At 57.0% G+C, this 16,858-nt stretch overlaps 1 protein-coding gene across 1 annotated transcript in view; it reads right to left on the reverse strand.

Moving 5' to 3' along the window:
- The window catches only part of CORO7 (coronin 7), a 171,908-nt gene that overhangs the window by 64,333 nt on the left and 90,717 nt on the right, over positions 1-16,858 (reverse strand). The gene's annotated exons all lie outside the window — the stretch shown is intronic.

Below are 16,858 nucleotides of genomic sequence, written 5' to 3' on the forward strand. Positions count from 1 at the left end.
GGGAACGCCGAGTTACCACTCCAGCTTTGAGGAGGGGTCCAGTGTCCTTGGGAGGAATTACAGCTTCCCATCCACCCATGGGAGATGATTAGCAGGAGTCCAGTTATCATGGGGAGAGCAGTGGTGATGGCTGGGGGGGCCATGTGTTGAGTTTTCACTGTGCAAAAAATTGGTTTTCACAGTGTAATTGGAAGGAAAAAATTAAGCTCTTGGAGAACTCCAGCTGTCAGGGTTTTTTATTCCTTTTCTTTAATTCCTCGAGCCCTAGCCCCATAGCACCTAAAGTGAGACTCTCTGATTTTAACACCACTGCAGCTTTCCATTTATGTTCAAATTGGGTGCACCAATTTAACGCTGGCAAAAAACATGGGCCAGCACGCCCCGGACACGGGAACCCTCTCTATCTCCGGGGCAGGGAGAGCACTCACCGGGCTGCTGCAGCTTCCCCAGCAACAGCTTCTGCCCACACAAGGGACCCCCTTCCTGGCAAAGCGGGGTGCTCCGTCTGCAGGGCCAGCCACTGCTTGGCAGTTTGTCTGCCCCAAGAGACACTGGTCGCACCAACTGTGCGGGTGGCTTCCCTGATGTGGATCCTGAGGCGGAACTGTGACCAAACTTAGTTGCCACCGGATGGCAGGTCCCTCCTGAGCTGGAGGGAATGTGGACAGGCCAGCTAGTGGCAAAAGACCCTCTAACCCAAGACAACCTGCCCTCTCTGTAGCATATGTAACCAGACCACCATTTCAATTAGCAGTACTGGTGGCAGATCTGCACCATCTAGGGTGGGAGCATGGTCCAAGGGTCAGGGCACCAAGTGGAGAATCCAGGATGCCTGGCTTTTATTCCCAACTGTGCCACTTCCCACTGTGCAGCTTTGGGCAAGTAGCTCTGCCTCAGTTTCCCATTCGATGATGCTCATCCAGGTTGGTAAAATGCTTTGAGATTACATTGGGGGAGCGTTCTATACTGAGCAGTTAGTTATGTGTATTGAAGCAGAGCCTATGAGCCCCAGTTATGGACCAGGCCCCCATTGTGCTAGGCGCTGCACAAACACAGAACACAAAGGTCCTGCCTCAAAACGCTGACAAGAGATGGAGACAGGCACTATCTGTGCAGGATGGAGAACGGAGCTCGGTTCTGGCCAGTACATGAGTCAGACGATGCTCTGACAAGATTTCTTTCTGTTAAAAAGACCAGAAGCCTCATCTAAATCTCCTGCTGGAGGATGGGGAGTGAGGAGTAATGGGGGAGCTGTCAGTGGCTGCTCAGGCCTGTTTCCGCCGGCCGACCTGATAAGGTGAATTCCTTTCCCTGGATGAACCTCGCGCCCGAAGTGTCTGTCGGGAAGAGAGTCCTGGTGCAATACAAACACACAAGCACCATATGCTTCGCCAGGCTCTGAGCCAAAATTAGGATTTTGATATCGCTAGTTGCTGTTCTCCCAGGCTCCTCCCTCCTCTCAACACCAGATGACGGTTGTTAGCAGGGTTTATTAGCTTATGAAACGGGAACAGTTTTCACTGCTAGACGCAGGAGGGAAGCCCTGGGAAATCCAGCTGGCTGCCCCACTGTCCCAAGCCTTTCCTGCCCCCAGGGCGCCAATGGTCATTTCACCTTTTTGAGGAGTCCAGCAAATTCCCTCCACTCTCCATGTCATGGGAGCGGCCATTTCTACAGAGGTTGGCTCTGCCTAGCCCAAGGCTTATCTCGGGGGAGGCTGGGACATGGAGGTTTGTGCAGCCCAGTGGATCAGCGAGTCAGTTGGAGACTGAGCGGCTCACCCCGCTGGCGTTTCAGCAGCCCCCTGTGCAAGAGAAACAGAACAACTCCCACCAAGGGCCCGCTCTGGCAGCTCGTGGAGTGGCCACTGTAAATGTGGCTCAAGCCACTGCTGGGCGTAGGGTCATGTCTGCGCTACTGATTCCCATTGGCTTTAGCACCACTGCATCATGCTAGGCCCTTGGGGCGCAGGGGGTTGTGTGTACTTCCTCAGTGCAGGCAAGGCCTCTGAGGTTCCCAGGTTAACAGCCCATTAAGCCCCAAGGGGCTGGGGTTGGGTGGGGTGGGGTGTGGCAGCTCCCTTTTCTCTTGGGCTGACCCACAGCCTGTCTGCAGACACCCATATGTCAGTTACCCTGGGAAAGGTCTTTGGAGCTGTGGGGGACAGAAACTTCCTTGTTTCCTCCCTTTTAAAGGTGACTTGCAAAGGAAATACACTGGCTGTAGGTCCCTCTTGGCTTCGGTTCTGGATTGAGGAGGGCGATTGTGCGTTTGGGTTTGTTTTGTGTCTTTAACCTTTGGACTAGCAGGAACAACAGATCTGAGCTTCCTGTTTTGGTGGAGGACTCAGATGTGGATTGGGTCTTTTCTCAGCCCTTTGCTGCTAGCGAGATATTTCCTTCCCCCCCATGTTGAATAGATGCTGACAAGAAAACAACCAGGGTTTTAAACACCCTGAATAAAAGTCACTGCGCTTCCAGGCATCAGGTTTTATTTCCTTAGTATCTCAGGTACCAAAAAGCTACCAGTTCCCCAGTCAGCCACAGACCTTCCACAGTAGGCAGAACATACATTTCTAATGTGAAAAACGTAAACCCCAAATAAACGTAAACCCAATCCCCTTTCGACATTGTCAAGGCCTGTACGGTACTCCTGTGCAGCTCACCTTTGAATGAGACCTGACATTCATAGGAAACAGTCAGGGAACTCCTAGAAGTCAGAGCGGGTGGATTTTCTACATGCTCACCCTCTGTGGGGATGGTGGAGGTGCCAGGAACTGGTCCCGCTAGCTTAGTTCTGCTCTGCCCACTGCCCACCTCCAGGGAGAACTGCTGCAGCAAGGGGTTTGGCTGAGGTCGGAGGGTGACAAATACATCCCTCTCCAGCCGCCCCCGCTTCCAATAGCAGGTCAGATCACAAGCTGGTCAGCCGCCAGGCAAAGAATGGCGAGTTCTCCCTCCCAGCAGCTAGGCTGCAGGTTCCACCTGGCTGATTAACAACCAGTTGAACAAAGCTCCTCAGAGCTAAGGGAGGGCTGGGCTGGCAGAGTCCTCCTGGCACAGTGTTGGGACGCTGGGTTAGGGCAGGCGTAAGGGAGAGGGAGCCACCTACGGAATCGCCAACACCACTTCCTGGAGTGCAGGGGGTCAGATGGGCGCTCAGTCTCAGGGGGTACGGCTGCAGGTGGAACTATCACGCAGGGTAGAGCTGAAGCGCAGGGATAGGATCAGCCTGGAGGAGCTCCTGAAAATGGCTTTCCCACCCATGCACGCCAGCCTGCTGCAGGGTCCCTCTCTCTCCAGCCTCCGTCCGATCCCATCACTGTCCAACCACTCCGAAACCAGCAGCGATGGGACGTGTCCTGCCTACAAGCCAAGCCGGGCGGTCAGCAGAGATCTCGTGCTCCGCTCCACCTTTGCAGGCACATCAGAGGGCAGAGGGGATGTTCAGCCACAGGACAAAAAGCTAGCACCATCAGGGTGCTCCGCCCAGCTCCAGCCTGGGCAGGCACCGGGGGCTGGGTCACTGTACTCAAACCAGCCCATTGTGCCTCAGCCCAGGGGATGAATGAAAGACAAGCTGCCCCACAGCGCATGCCGTACTGGGTACACGGGGGCAGGGGGCAGTTTCCCTGGTGCTCTGCGTGCCTGCAGGAGGGTTGGCTGGCTTCAGGCAGCCCCAGTGTGTTTACATGGAGACTTGGGAGTCCGAGAATTTAGAATTCAGTTGGTTTCACTTTTCCTTAGCCGAATTCCATCAATATTTACACAGCTGCCTCTCATTTCTTCATCCACCCGCCTTGCCTCCCCCTCCATAGCCCCCCTCCCCCAGCACTCGCTGACGGACCCGCCTGGCTCTGATTAACGGAGCATTACAGAACTCGGATTACACATGGAGCAGAGTGTGGCCTGCAGCCCCCAGCCCCGCTCCCCTCTGAAGTGCAGGGGCAGGCAGGGCTCTCAGAGAGCAGAGGGCTGCGATGGTCAGGCCCCCCGGCACTGCTTTTCCCTGGCTCCCTTTCCCTCTCCATTGCAGCAGCCTGAGTTTCCCAGCGCAGGGCCTCTGCTGAGCAGGTGTTGCCAACCAGACAAGTTTGGCTGTGAGAGAACAGCAGAGATTTGAGTCAGGCCCGGTGCAAGCAGCCCCTGCCTCTGAGCGTGCCCCCCTAAGATCTGAACTGTACCAGCTACTGAGCACCTGCACCCCCAGAGCTGGGCCAATACCCCACCCTCACCAACCTGCGCTGCTGCTATTTCAGTCCTGGGCCTGCCCCCCCAGTTCTGCCCAGACCCTTGCTCCTGACCCCCCGGCCTGACTTTTTCTGTCCTCAATCACACGGACAAAAGCTTTCCTGCCTGCCACATGTGGTGGTGCAGACACACAATAATGCCTCCTGGAGAAGTGAGCGCCCAGGGCCAAGCCCTGGCCCCTGAGTGGCCCGGTTCTGCTGGGTGAGCCGCGGGTGCGGGGGACTTCTGCAGCCTGGCTGGGTGTGGCTGCCGGAGGTGTGAGACATCCTAGGGACCGTATGGGAGAGGCTGGCATCTGGTCAGTGCAGTTATCTCCTTGGCTCCCTGGGCTGGAGGCTTTCCCTTCTGAGGTGCTAACGTACCGTGAATCTGTACTTGGCAGAGTGCTAACCGCGGCACCAATGATGCCAGCCTGAGCATGCAAAGTTCACCCCACGCAGCAGGGGTCAGGTCTAACGATCTCCTTAACGTTAGTGACATGGACCCCGCTGTGAGAACTGCACTGAGCGCCAGCCAACATCCCGCTGCCCTGCCTTCTGCCGGATGGAGCTGCAGCCTATGGGCCACCCCACTGGTGCAGTAGCCTTCCCTGGGGAGCAAGGGGCACCGGCAAAGGTGACAGACCTGGGCCCTCAGCCAAGGTGAGGCTGCGCCATTATAAACACACAGGTCAAAGGCCATTTCTCCCCACTGCTCAGACGGCTGTTCCTTGTCCCTCTGTGCACACTGCCTATGCCCCTTCTTCCAGAGCTGAGGTGGGGGGCTCCCCGTATTCTCCCGAGTCCTCCAAGTGTCGCCATTAATCCCCAGTTCCCCCAGCAGTTCACACAAGGAACCAGCCCTGCCACGGCTGCTGCAGAGCCCGGATCGTTGCGCATAACGCCGAGGCCTCAGGCCCGTTCACATGTCCCTAGTGCAGTGACTTGGGGGAGGGCTGGGGAGCCGAGTGCTGTCGGGAGTGTGCTATATGGGGGGGAAGGATGGGTGGCTAAGCACAGCCCCGAGGCAGGAGAGCTCCCTGTGTGCCACAACTTCCCTGCGTGGGCCAGGATACTGACGCACCGCACTGGCGTGCTGGGCAGCTCGGTGCGATCGCTGCTGGGCAGTGTCACAGGACTGTTAAGGGCCCAGCCACACGCATGTACACAGGAGACTGCAGGTCTCGGTGCAGCCTGCATGTGTCTCACAGGGCAGAACATGTTCACTTGGACTGTGCTTGCTTGACAGCTCCTGTGGGCCAGCACTATCCAGCCCCTTGGGACTTCTTTAGCAGCCTTGATTATAAGTGAGCACATACCCACACGCGTGCACACCTCGCACGTGCATGCACACACACTTCACACACACACACACCCAGCGGATGCGAGCAGGGGGACTAGGTAAGGCTGCCCAGTGGTTTCCATTGTAGCCTCCTCTTTTCACTCGCTCAGTTTCTGACTCGTTCCCCTTTCGGGCTGGAGTTTGGAGACCTGTCTCTGCCCAGTGCGCAGCTTCGTCTGGAACATCTGAGCAGACACAGGTCAGCCGTTCCGCTTGCCAGGAGAGTGACTCAGACACTCATCTCCTCAGACAGAGGTTTGTTGGCTCCTAGCAGCCACGGGACTGACAGGGTTCCCCCATTTGAAAGGGGGAATGTGACCTGGAAATCAGGTTCCCCGAGGAGCAGCCGGGGGCCCTGGAGCAGGCCAGTTAGTGAGCATGTGGAGCGATTCTCTCGCACACCTGACCATGGCACAGGGCTGGATCATCTTCCCAGTCACCTGCCTCCGCTCCTGGAGCACTGGCGCCAGCAGGAGAACTGGGTCTAGGGGAGGGCTACGGGATACTGCCTCAGCCCCTGCACCTGCCTTGGGAGCATTTAACGCCACAATCTCCACATTCCCTTCACATACTGCCTCTTATCGCATGGCTAGACAGCACCTAGCACAATGGGGCCCTGCTCAGTGCTTGGGGCCGCTAGGCCCTGCAATAATCTACCATAAATAACATCTACTGTCGCTATGTCCCTCGCCACCAACGCCGGAGCAGGTGGGCGCCTCACAGCCTTTTCTGTATTCATCCCTGAGGAGCAGGGCAGGGCTAATGGACGGATGGGACAAAGTGACTTGACCAAGGTCCCACAGGGTGTCTGTGGCAGAGCAGGGACCTGGATACAGATCTCCTGAATCTCAGAGGCTAGCACCCTAACCACTGGCCATCCCGACTCCCTTATGGGGAGCTAGAGAGGTTATACTCCCTGTCTATGGAATCGTGGTCTGGGGCTGGTCATGAGAAATGGAGCCTTTGCCCCTCGTTAGCCAGTGTGAACATGACCCAGACTGGTACAGCCCCGGAGCTATTACTTCAGTTTAATGGGGCCCAAGCAAGCTTGGATGCTGATCTCAGACCAGTTTTTAGTGGTCAACTGGACACATCATAAAAACCAGCCTCATCCACTGGAACTAGCCGGCCCCTTTGTTGGCAGGGGAAGCCAAGGACTGGGGTGGGCAAGGGGTGAGGTGGAGATTGCAAGACCGTAGCTATTACATGGGTAGAGTTTGGCTGCCTCCATTCTCTCTCCCAGGAGCACTAGCCACATGCCTAGAGCACTAGCCACATGCCTAAAGCTCTAACCACCAGCTGGATTTTAGCTCCCTCGCACGGGTCGTAAGTTGAACTCCCTCACCCAGCCCCAAAGCTGAGCCTCAAATCCGTGTCTGAGCAGAGCTGAAGCTGGCCCAGGGCAGAGGAGCCAGCAGGACCCTTGGAGTTCTACTGTGAGCTGCAGCCTGGCAGCTCCAGATACCAAGGGCTGATGCCCGCAGACGGCCTGGTGCGAGAAGTTGCCCAGTGCCCGGAGGATTCTGGTCTGGACAGCAGATCATCCAGCAGAGGCACGTCTGGACCAAGCTGGATTTTTCTGAGTCACTCCTCAGGTGGACTTCCTGGAGGGCTGCTTTCTATTAGAGGAGGGGCTGTCTCTCTGGGAGCTGGCACTCAGATCTCTGCAGCCAGGCACGAGGGACGCCCTCTCCCTTTCAAAGGGTCCATTGTAGTCCCCTCCCAGCAGATTTTTTAAATTAACATCCCAAATTCCTCTGAAAATTGCTGCTGACTAAATATTTTTGTGGGGAGCTTTGTATATTTTCCATCCCCACAACGAAGAGATGAAAAATCCTCACTCAAGTCCAAACTTTCTGTTAACCAGTGGAGGGTGGGTGGACGGCTAGGAGGGGGCAGCCAGACCGCCAGGATGAGCTGTCTGCCCTATTAACTGTTGCTTTGCAGCATTCTCGACCATCCTCGCCCCCTTCAAACCCGACAGCAGCCGTCCAGGCACTGGCTCCTGACCTGCTGGGTAAATAGACTTGTACAGGGAAGCAGCTGATCGCAGCCAGACTGCGCTCCCTGGATCTTCCAATGCAAGACAACAAATGAGGCATTATACAGCTTTGCACCATAGTCATCATGAGATGCGCGCAGAACAGGAGCCGTGGAGAGCTGCCGCTGCACGACACCTGCTCCTGTACGCACAAGAGGGGAAAGCGAGAGCCCTGTGCTGTGTTTCCTGGTCCGCTCGGGAAAGAAAGGGCAGACTGGCTGTTGTGCATGGGAATGGCAAGGAGGAGGCAGGCCTGGCCTTGTCAGGTGAAATGCCTCGCCATGGAACCTCGCTTGTCAGTTGGCCAGGCAACACTGGCCCTCAGACAGCGGGTCAGCGTGGAGCGAGGATGCTCAGCTCCTCAACCTGATTCTCCAGAGAGGGTCCAACTCCCCGGCCCCAGCTCATCCGCCAGGGCTGCCAGCACAAGGGGCACCAGATGCTGCCTACTGCATGGCCTAACAGGTATGTCAACTGGCTGTTATCGAACATATAGATGGAGACAGCTGCTGGCAGCCCTGACGACACCTTACAAACCAGCTGGGTAGCACCCTGGGAGGTAAGAAAGAGATCTAGGTGGTTCACCCAGGTTAAATGCAGCCACTTCTAGGGTGGATCGCAGCAACTATGGAACAGCACACAGCAACACTCCACTTCATCTCCTGCCACAGGCTGCTGTGTCTGACGGAAATGGCAGGGGTACATTAGGCAGCAAGCATATCACTCAGAGTTAGAAATCAGCAGGACACTAGCATTAGAGACCCCCAGAAGGGCGTGATTGTCACAGCACAGGCGCTGGGAGGAGAGGGAGGGCAGTCCATGACTCGACTGTCACCCTTCCCACTAGATCAGGGACAGGCATGGCCCAGAAGGCCAGTCCATTGACTGGAGGCAGAGATGACCTGAACTGCTGGCAAACAATACTGCAAAGAGTCGAGAGGACGCAGCGCCGGCCACAGGAAGCCCAGGTAAGGGCAGCTTACAGGGCCCCAGATGCACAGACGGCTTCCCCAGGAAGTGATCCCATGCGAGCCTGGTGCTGGTGAAAGCTGCTGGGTCCACAGCCCTGGAGACCAAAGTCCTCCTACTTCCGTAGCGATCAAGGCCAGAAGGGACCATTAGATCCTCCTGCCTATCACAGCCCAAATGCCCCAGCGCTGAGCCCCACTTCACTTACACCAAAGCAGTGTCGTGCTTAGGGCCTGACCAGGAGGCTGTAAGGTGGCAGGAGATCCTCTACCACCGCCACAGATCACTGTGCCCATAATCTGCAGACACTCAGCCCACAGGGCCCCTGGGAAGCCACAGCCATTTCGGAACCATGGCCCAGCAGCTGGCATCCAAGGGCAGCCCGGCGCAAACCTTCCATCAGAGACCAAAGCTACCACGCAGCTTCCTGACACCAATAGTGCCCCACTGCCAGTAGCAGTGCAGGCGGAGTGCGCCAGCAGCAGATTAGAGGAGGCCCATTGTGCAGCGGCTGCTAATTCCTGGGTGCTGAATCAGCACCGAGGAAGGATTGCAAAACCCCTGCAATTAAACCCCAAATCCCTCTTACTATTAAATCCAGCCCTTGCTGGTAACTGAGAGCTTGAGCAGGAAGCCACTGCCAGAGCCTTGGAGCTTTGCGTGAGGCACACATCCCACACCAGACCCACACTCGACAAGGCTGCCATTTGCTAATCTCAGTGGGGTTTCTCTCCTTCCGGTGCTGCGTGCCAAGCACTCTCTGACAGATGCTCTAATCACAGAGGATAGCAATGGCTAGGCTGGAGCAGACCCAGGATCCTGTCTCTGACACTGGCCACAGCCGCTCTAGATGAAGGTGTGAGAGCCCTGCAGTTCTGGGCTGCCTGGCCACGAGGGAAGTTCCTTCCTGACCCAAGCAATTAGAAGCTGGCTCGCGCCCTGGAACAGGAGGGTTTATAGCTCCTCCCAAGTTCTTTATTTAATCCTTATTATTGTAATTCTGAATGTTCTCATCATCCACAGAAGTAGCCAAGCAAACCCCTCTCAGCTCCTGGCCTCACTGACCTCTTGTGGCAATGAGTTCTGCAGGCTGTGTGTGTGTGTGTGTGTGTGGAAAGAGCATGTCTTTTGGTCAGTTTTAAAGTGTCCTTTTCGGTTTGATGAGCTGTCCCCTTGGTCTCATGTGAGAAAGGGGACTAGACTATCCTGATCTCCCTTCTCTAAGCCAGACCCCATTGTTTGACTCCTCTCTAAACCTAGCAGCCCCAATCTTTTCCATCTCTGCAAAGCTTCCCTGCCCCAAGGCTAAACAGGGCTAGAGCTTGCTGGCCATGAGAATCCAGCACAGGTTTCTCTCTGCCGTCCAACATTGTGCCCAGCATGCAAGGTTTTCCCACCTTTACTCCAGCCCAGGAGAGGTTCCTTGCCTGAGGAGGGCTTGTTGGCCACCAGTATCCATTTGCAGTAACTGTGGGTAAATCCAGCCCCAGTCAATGGACTCTAGCAGACCTTCCTCACTGCCTTTGGCCCAGGGAAGCATAGATGGTCACTGACAGTATACAAATGACTCCGACTGGACACAGAAAGACCAAGGCCAGCTGGGCAAGATGGTCTGCAGGGCTTTGGCCAGCCTCCTCTTCAGTCACTCAAGCAGCAGGGACCCCTCCACTTCCTGCTACACCTTCTGTGCTTTCTGCAGCTCCCTTCCCCTCACCACCAGCCCCATGGCAACTACAGAGGGCTTTGGGAGCTGGAGTATCAAGGGTGCTGGTTAATTGTGTGCCACCCTATTGGCCACACCCTATTGGCCGAGGAGATGTGGCAGCAAGGCTGGACAGCTGGGACACTCTGATGGAGGGAGATTTAAAGAGAAAACACCAGGGCACAATCCTCCCTACGTAAAAATCTGCTCCAACCATGTCCAAAGCAAGCGGGACGGGGCGGCCGGCAGTGGGATTTCAGGGGCACTCCCAGGGAGGGTATTTCACCCCTGCGCTAGCACCAGCACTCCCATCATGATCCAACATGCTCCCTCTGCTAGCTTAGAGCTCAGTGCTCTGGCACAGCTCCAGCTCGCCCAGTGACATACACCCATGCATCCCAGCACCCAGGGCAGGGCACGAGGGTATATCTCTATCTTGCCTCCCATTTAGAGCCCGTGTGCAAGGGAGAGCAATTGCCTGCTTCCCAGTAAGCTGCAGAGCCATGTGTGCGGGCAGGCGGGCGTATGCCAGAACCACAGCTGGGACGAGGGCACCGGCCCATCTGGGAGTCATTTCAGCAATTGCACTGCTAGCCGCCTTCCATCAGCCAGCTGGCCCCTCACCCCGCATGCAGCTATTTTTACAGGGAGCAATTACCAGGTCAGCCCTGTCCTGCAGCAACCCAGCTCACCAGGCACTATTAACCCTTTCAGGGGGAAGAAGCAGAGAAAATGGCACCCGCAGGCTTTGGCCGGGGTACCCTGCATGGTGCCAGGGCACCCACATGGCAGCTCCCACTTCTCTCCAGGAGTTCCTCCTGTGCAGCCTTTCTCCCTGTAGGAAGGGCGTCGTGCGGGTCTCTGGCACAGCGTGCAATGGTGCCCTCACCAATGAAACGCCGGCTATCACCTTCAGATGACCTCGGGAGCCGCTTCTTCAAGCGATGTCCAAGCAAAGCGATGCGTCTCGCAGCACCAGTCCCAAGCCCTCCCAGGCCCGTGTCTCAAGGAACGGCAATCAAGGCTACGCACCGTCTCACGGGTGCTAATGCACCGGGGGAGGTGGGAGCCCCGGGCCAGGCAGGGGTTCATGAGAGCGCTGTACCATGCAGTGCCAGAGCAGAATCTGCCCCCGCCTTTGAATTTCTTCGCCTTGTGTCTCAATCTGGATGTGCTAGTGGCATGCGGGGGGAGGGGGAAGAGAGACACTGGCACAAGGTGGGGAGGGAATCTGGATGTGCTAGCGGCATGCGGGGGGACGGGGAGAGGGACACTGGCACAAGGTGCGGAGGGAATCTGCACACACAGCGCAGAGCTGTGTCAGTGCTGAATATGACAACAAACTGCTGACAGCAAACATTCGGCAAGGCTGGTTTTTCCCTGCTGGTGAAAGGGGCCAGGCTGACCATTTCAGAGACAAGCCACAGCCCAGCTGCAGCATCCAGGCAGCGCCAGGACAAGATTCCCCTGGGCTGCTCCCCCCCCCACAACGTGCCTCAGTCCTGACCTTGGCATCCATGGCTCCGTTCAGTCTTCAGAGATGGCCAGCCAAGCGGGTGGTTTGTGTGATGTGGTCTCCCTTACTACACCCCTCAGCACTTACCCAGGCCCTGCCTTCCCCCCCATCCCGTCACCAGAATTACTTTGTCCAGTCATGGAAAAACAGCCCAACGTCTTGCTTCAGCAAGAACTCTTCCCCGCTCCAGCCAGGCCTCTCCCTCCACTCGCTAGCCACCTCCCTGAATCACCCGGCCCCAGGGGAGGTTCGGCATCTGCCCGCAGGCTTCATGCAGCTGCCTCTTCCAGGCCAGCCCCACGTTAACCAGGGGGTGTGCTATGTTATAACCCTCACCCTGGGGAGCCATTTCAAAGGCTTCGATCTTGGTGGTAAACGGGGATCTCCCCGGGCAGCCTTCGCTGCTGCCCAGACGCAGCAGGGGGCCACGCTGGGCGCCAGCGCTGGGGTCTCGCTACCTGTTGAGTTCCATGTAGAACTCTGGGTCTGGCACGTCAGCGCCGAGGTCCCAACCCTCCCTGAGCTCGATGCGGTCATCACCAACTTCTGTCTGTTTCAGGTATGTGGGGGAGACAAGAGGAAATGAGATTCAAGAGACCTCAAATCACTTCAATGCTGGGAGCACAGCTGCAGGCTTCAGCTGGCGGGGCATGCCCAGAGCCAGGGCCTCACTGGCCCCCAACGAGACCTGGGAACCTGCCTGTCCAATGGATCAGCACTCACCACCTGCAAGCAGCAGTGCCTGCAGCCATGCTCACCGGTCCATTCCCTCCAAGGCCTCAGCTCACCCTCCAGCTGAGTGGGAGGGAAGATCAAAGGGCCTGGAGACTTTCTCAAGGGACAGCTGCGGCTAATTGCCTTCACTGTTTTGGGACCCTCCGAACATTGGAGCCCTGGCCCCTGGGACCAGAAGAATGCCAGCTTCTCTAGGCAAGGCTTAGGAAGCAGCTGCCCTATGGGATTGCCAACACCTGGCTCGCCCCCCGCCTGGCTCCGACTGCACCAGCAGAGCGGGCCTGGTTCTGATGGTGGGGGATCAGCCGCCAGGAATAGTTCATCCTGGGGGAAAAAGGGCAAGATTTGAAAGGGGAGCCCGGCGGGTTTGGGATTGGCTGGAGCGGCTCTGCAGGGCAGCTGGGGGGCTGGGAACACCCACAGAGTGACAGCCGAGCCCCCAGTTTATAACCCCCAGGCAGCCAGGACGTGGGGAACAGAATCGCCAGAACTGTTAGTGATCAATTATGTGCCTCGGCTCCCATCAGCTTTCTGAGCCCCTCGTTCGCTCTTTGCAGCCCCTCCCTCCCCAGCGAAGACAAAGGAAGAAGGAAAGCCCCCTTCCCACTGACAGCAGCCATCTCCAGCCCAAAGCCTTGATGGGAGGGGGAGCGGTGGAGGCCACTGACTCAGGGCTGGATCTGAAAGAAAGTGGCTTGCAAACAAAGGGGAGTCAGGAATTCCCTCCTCTCCTCAGCCACCGAAACCCAAGTGGGGGGTCGCCCATTTCCCCGGCAGCAGCCGACATCGCCCCAGCCAGACCTCAGTCCAAGCAGTGGCTGGGCCTACCCAGAGCCATGCAGGCTGCCAGCCTGGCCCCCTGCCGCTGCAGGGGAAATGGCCTCTGAGCTCGGGTCAAAGGCAACTTCCCCTCCCCCTCGCCCAGGAGCACACAGCTGCAGAGCATGTGGCAGGGAGAGCCGGCCAGGGAAGGGTTAAACGTGGCCTTGTCCTGGATCCTTGTGCTACACCCCCAGGAGAGCTGGGACTAGAACTCCCAACTCCACCCCTTGAGCTAGGGGAGCTCTGCAATGCCAGAGCAGGAGCAGCTCCAATGGGGTGCTACCACTCACTCCTAGGGGATCTCTCAGAGCCAAGGCTGGGGGCTAAGCATTAGAATCACATTGTTCTTTCCGTGGGGTGGGAACCAAAGTTTCCCTGCACGGCAAGAAGGTAGCCAGCCTGCCAAGGATGTTGCCAGCTGGTGTTCCCAGTACTGGCGAGTGCCTCTGATCTCCACTGCTAACAAAGCCCCACGCCCCTCTGGCGCACAAGCCACAAGTCACTGTTAAAGAAGCAGGCTGGTCCATGGAGACGGGCACATGGGAGAAGGGGTAGCAGGGGGGTTTAGCACTGCTCGGGGACAAGAGGTAGAGCAGCAGGGGCAGCAAGGCAGGAGCAGCAGAGAGAAAGCCCCCTAGGCCAGGTTTTCAAAGATATTCACATGCCGAAATACCTCAGAAAATCTGCCCCCTGCTCTTCCAGCATCTCTGCCCAGCATCTCTGGTAGCTCACTGCCACGCTATCCACATCACCTGTCCGAAAGCGGAGTCCCCAGAACCGGGCTTGGTACCGAGGGCTCTGCGCAGACCCTGACTGGCTGGACGGGCCTAGCAGGGACCCTGGGATGCGGATATCTTGGAGACTTGCACCCTGACTCCAGGGAGTCCTGGGAAGAGACTGGCAGGCAAGAAAGCCCATTTCTACTCACTCCCCCCTTGCCAGAAGGAGCCATCTCAGACTGCTGAAAACCATCATTCCCATGCATGCTCTAGCTGGGACTGAGCGAGCACACTCAAAGCAGCAGTGCCGCTGCTGGGGCACAGGTGGTGCGAAAGGCTTGCTGCCTGACTGCTGTCCTGTCTGAGACCCTAGCTACATGTGCGGGGGGCGGCAGCAGCAGCAGGAGAAACGGCCAGATATGGCCCGTACCTCCCAGGCTGCGCCATCTCCCGGCTGCTCACTGCCCCAGGAAGCCATTAAGGCTGAGAACGGACCAAGCTTATCCAGAGCGATTGCTCAGAGCCTGAGCCGAGCTCTACCCACTATGCCTCCCCGAGCTCTGTGCGGGAGCCAGATTATGCCACCGGGGCTATTGTGGGTCTGACACCTGCCTCTGAACCATCTAGTTCTGGCCCCTGTTTGCAATGGCATCCTGGACTAGCTGGCCCATTGGTCTGATCCCAGGAGGCCATTCCTGCGCTCCCACGGCCAAAGGCACCAGCAATGGGACGGCCAAAGCAGAGCAAACTGGCCATGCCGCTAAGGGCACGGATCTGTTAGAGTGTCACTGGAAGAAGGTGACCGGGTGGCAGCAGCACAGCAGGTGCAAGGGGCAGCGGGACGGGAGGGGTTAAGCTAAAGCTCCCAGCCCTTCACTGAGAAAGTGACATGAGCAGGGTTGTGTTGGTCAGGGGTCCCTGGGGCCATCTCAAGCCTTTCCCTGGCAGAGCTCATTGGATTGATCATAGCTCGGCTGTTCCACGCGGCTTGCTCTGGAGAGGGTTTTAAATGCTGTGGCTAATTGATTAAACCGCCTCGGATTTGGATTATTAATGGGGCTCCATCCAGCACTTCCGTCTTCAACTCAAGAGCCAGTGGATAACTTCTCCCATTCGTAAGGCCCTCCGATAGCACTGCATAGGGAATGGTATAAAACCGTAGACACCTCTCTTACATGGCACCATGCTTGCAGTTGCCGTGTTCTGCCTTCGGCTTGCCAGCTGAGAGAGTGCAGTGCACATATCAGGGTTTGCCCTGAGTTATGCTGGGTTTCCAGAACCTGTTTCTGCACAACAGCAGCATCAGCAGAAATGGGAAAACCCTTGTCCCACCTCCGGAGCACTTACAGGGACAGCACCTCCAGGTGCCTTCGCCACAGGGGGTGGCCAGGTCTCTGAGCAGAGATGAAAACAAAGCAGAGGAGAGTGCTGTGTGTGTGTCTGGGGGAGAGTGTGTCAGAGGCAGAGATGATCTAGCATTCCAATCCAGCTCCCCGGGATCAGGTCCCCTGCCTGATGGAGCACTCCCCGGGAGGCCCCATATATACATGCCAGGACCGTGGCAGACAGGAAGGATGGCCTAGGAGTTAGAGAGCTAGCCTGGGACTCCGGAGACCTGGGTCCAGTTCCCTGCTGTGCCACAGCTTCCTTTGTGACCCTGGACAAGTCCCTTAGGCTCACTGTGGCTCAGTGCCCATGTAGGACAGCTCACGGATAAAACGGAGGACTGAGGTGCCCACAGAGTGCAGTTTTGGGGGCCACTGAAGCACCAGACAGAGCTACAACTTCTTGCTGTTGTGTTAGACCAGAGCTAGCCAGGGAGCTCAGCCCCTGGACAAGAACTAGGTGGCAGGCACATGGCCAGCAGAGTCAAAGGAAACCAGTTTCCTATTTTATCAGCTGATGGGTGCTGGCCAATGTATTTGTCTCTTGCATCTCTCATGGCTCTGCCTGGCCTAGGATCTCTAGGCATGGTGCTCCAGCCAGTTAGCAGCGTGGACTTTAACAGAGGTGACGGTGGCCAGGTAAAAGCAAGGGGGACCCTCCCATCTGAGCACATGGTAAATAACGCCTAGCTGTTCCACAGTGCTTTTCATCCTGAGATCACCAAGCACTCTACAGCGGCGGTCAGTATCGTTGTCCCCATTCCTCAGGTGGGTAAACTGAGGCACAGAGAGGCACCGCAATTTGTCCAAGGTCACCCAGCTGGCCTAGGGTAAAGTTGGGAACAGAACCAGGGGTCTGAAGTCCCAGTCTAGTGCTCTATCAGTCTAGGTCACCTCCTCTCCACTAGACCTTTAGAAGGTGTTTGATTAGGTAACACACTTCCAAGTCCTAGCCTAGCCCACACCCAGGAGCGGGGAGGATCTGACTGGAGACACAACCCCCCTCCACACACCAAGCTACAGCCCCAGGCTCAGAGTCATGCAGCCCTGAGATGCCCCAAAAGAAATCAGAGCTGCTTGCTCCAGTCTAGCGCTGCTGAAGGGGCTCCTGAGCACGTATTCTGACTGTGCCGAGCACAACGACCCTGTCAAAAGCTGCTGTCCAAAGGAGGTTTAATGCCAGGGAAGGTCTGTGGTGGCTCTGGAAGGCCCTGGTGCAGGAAGTGCCCGGGACACACAGACCGCAGCAGCGCTCAGTCCCCCTCACTCTCCAAACAGCTGCCCTGATTTTTGCAGGTTAAAGCAAGGGGGACCTTGCAGCTGAGTGAATGATTAGTACAGGGGCTTGAGGCAATCGTCTGTGTGGGGAGGGAAGAGACAGTTCCCTCCTGCCCCCGAA

The sequence above is a fragment of the Chelonia mydas genome, chromosome 10, assembly GCF_015237465.2.
Source record: "Chelonia mydas isolate rCheMyd1 chromosome 10, rCheMyd1.pri.v2, whole genome shotgun sequence".
Lineage (NCBI taxonomy): Eukaryota > Metazoa > Chordata > Testudines > Cheloniidae > Chelonia > Chelonia mydas.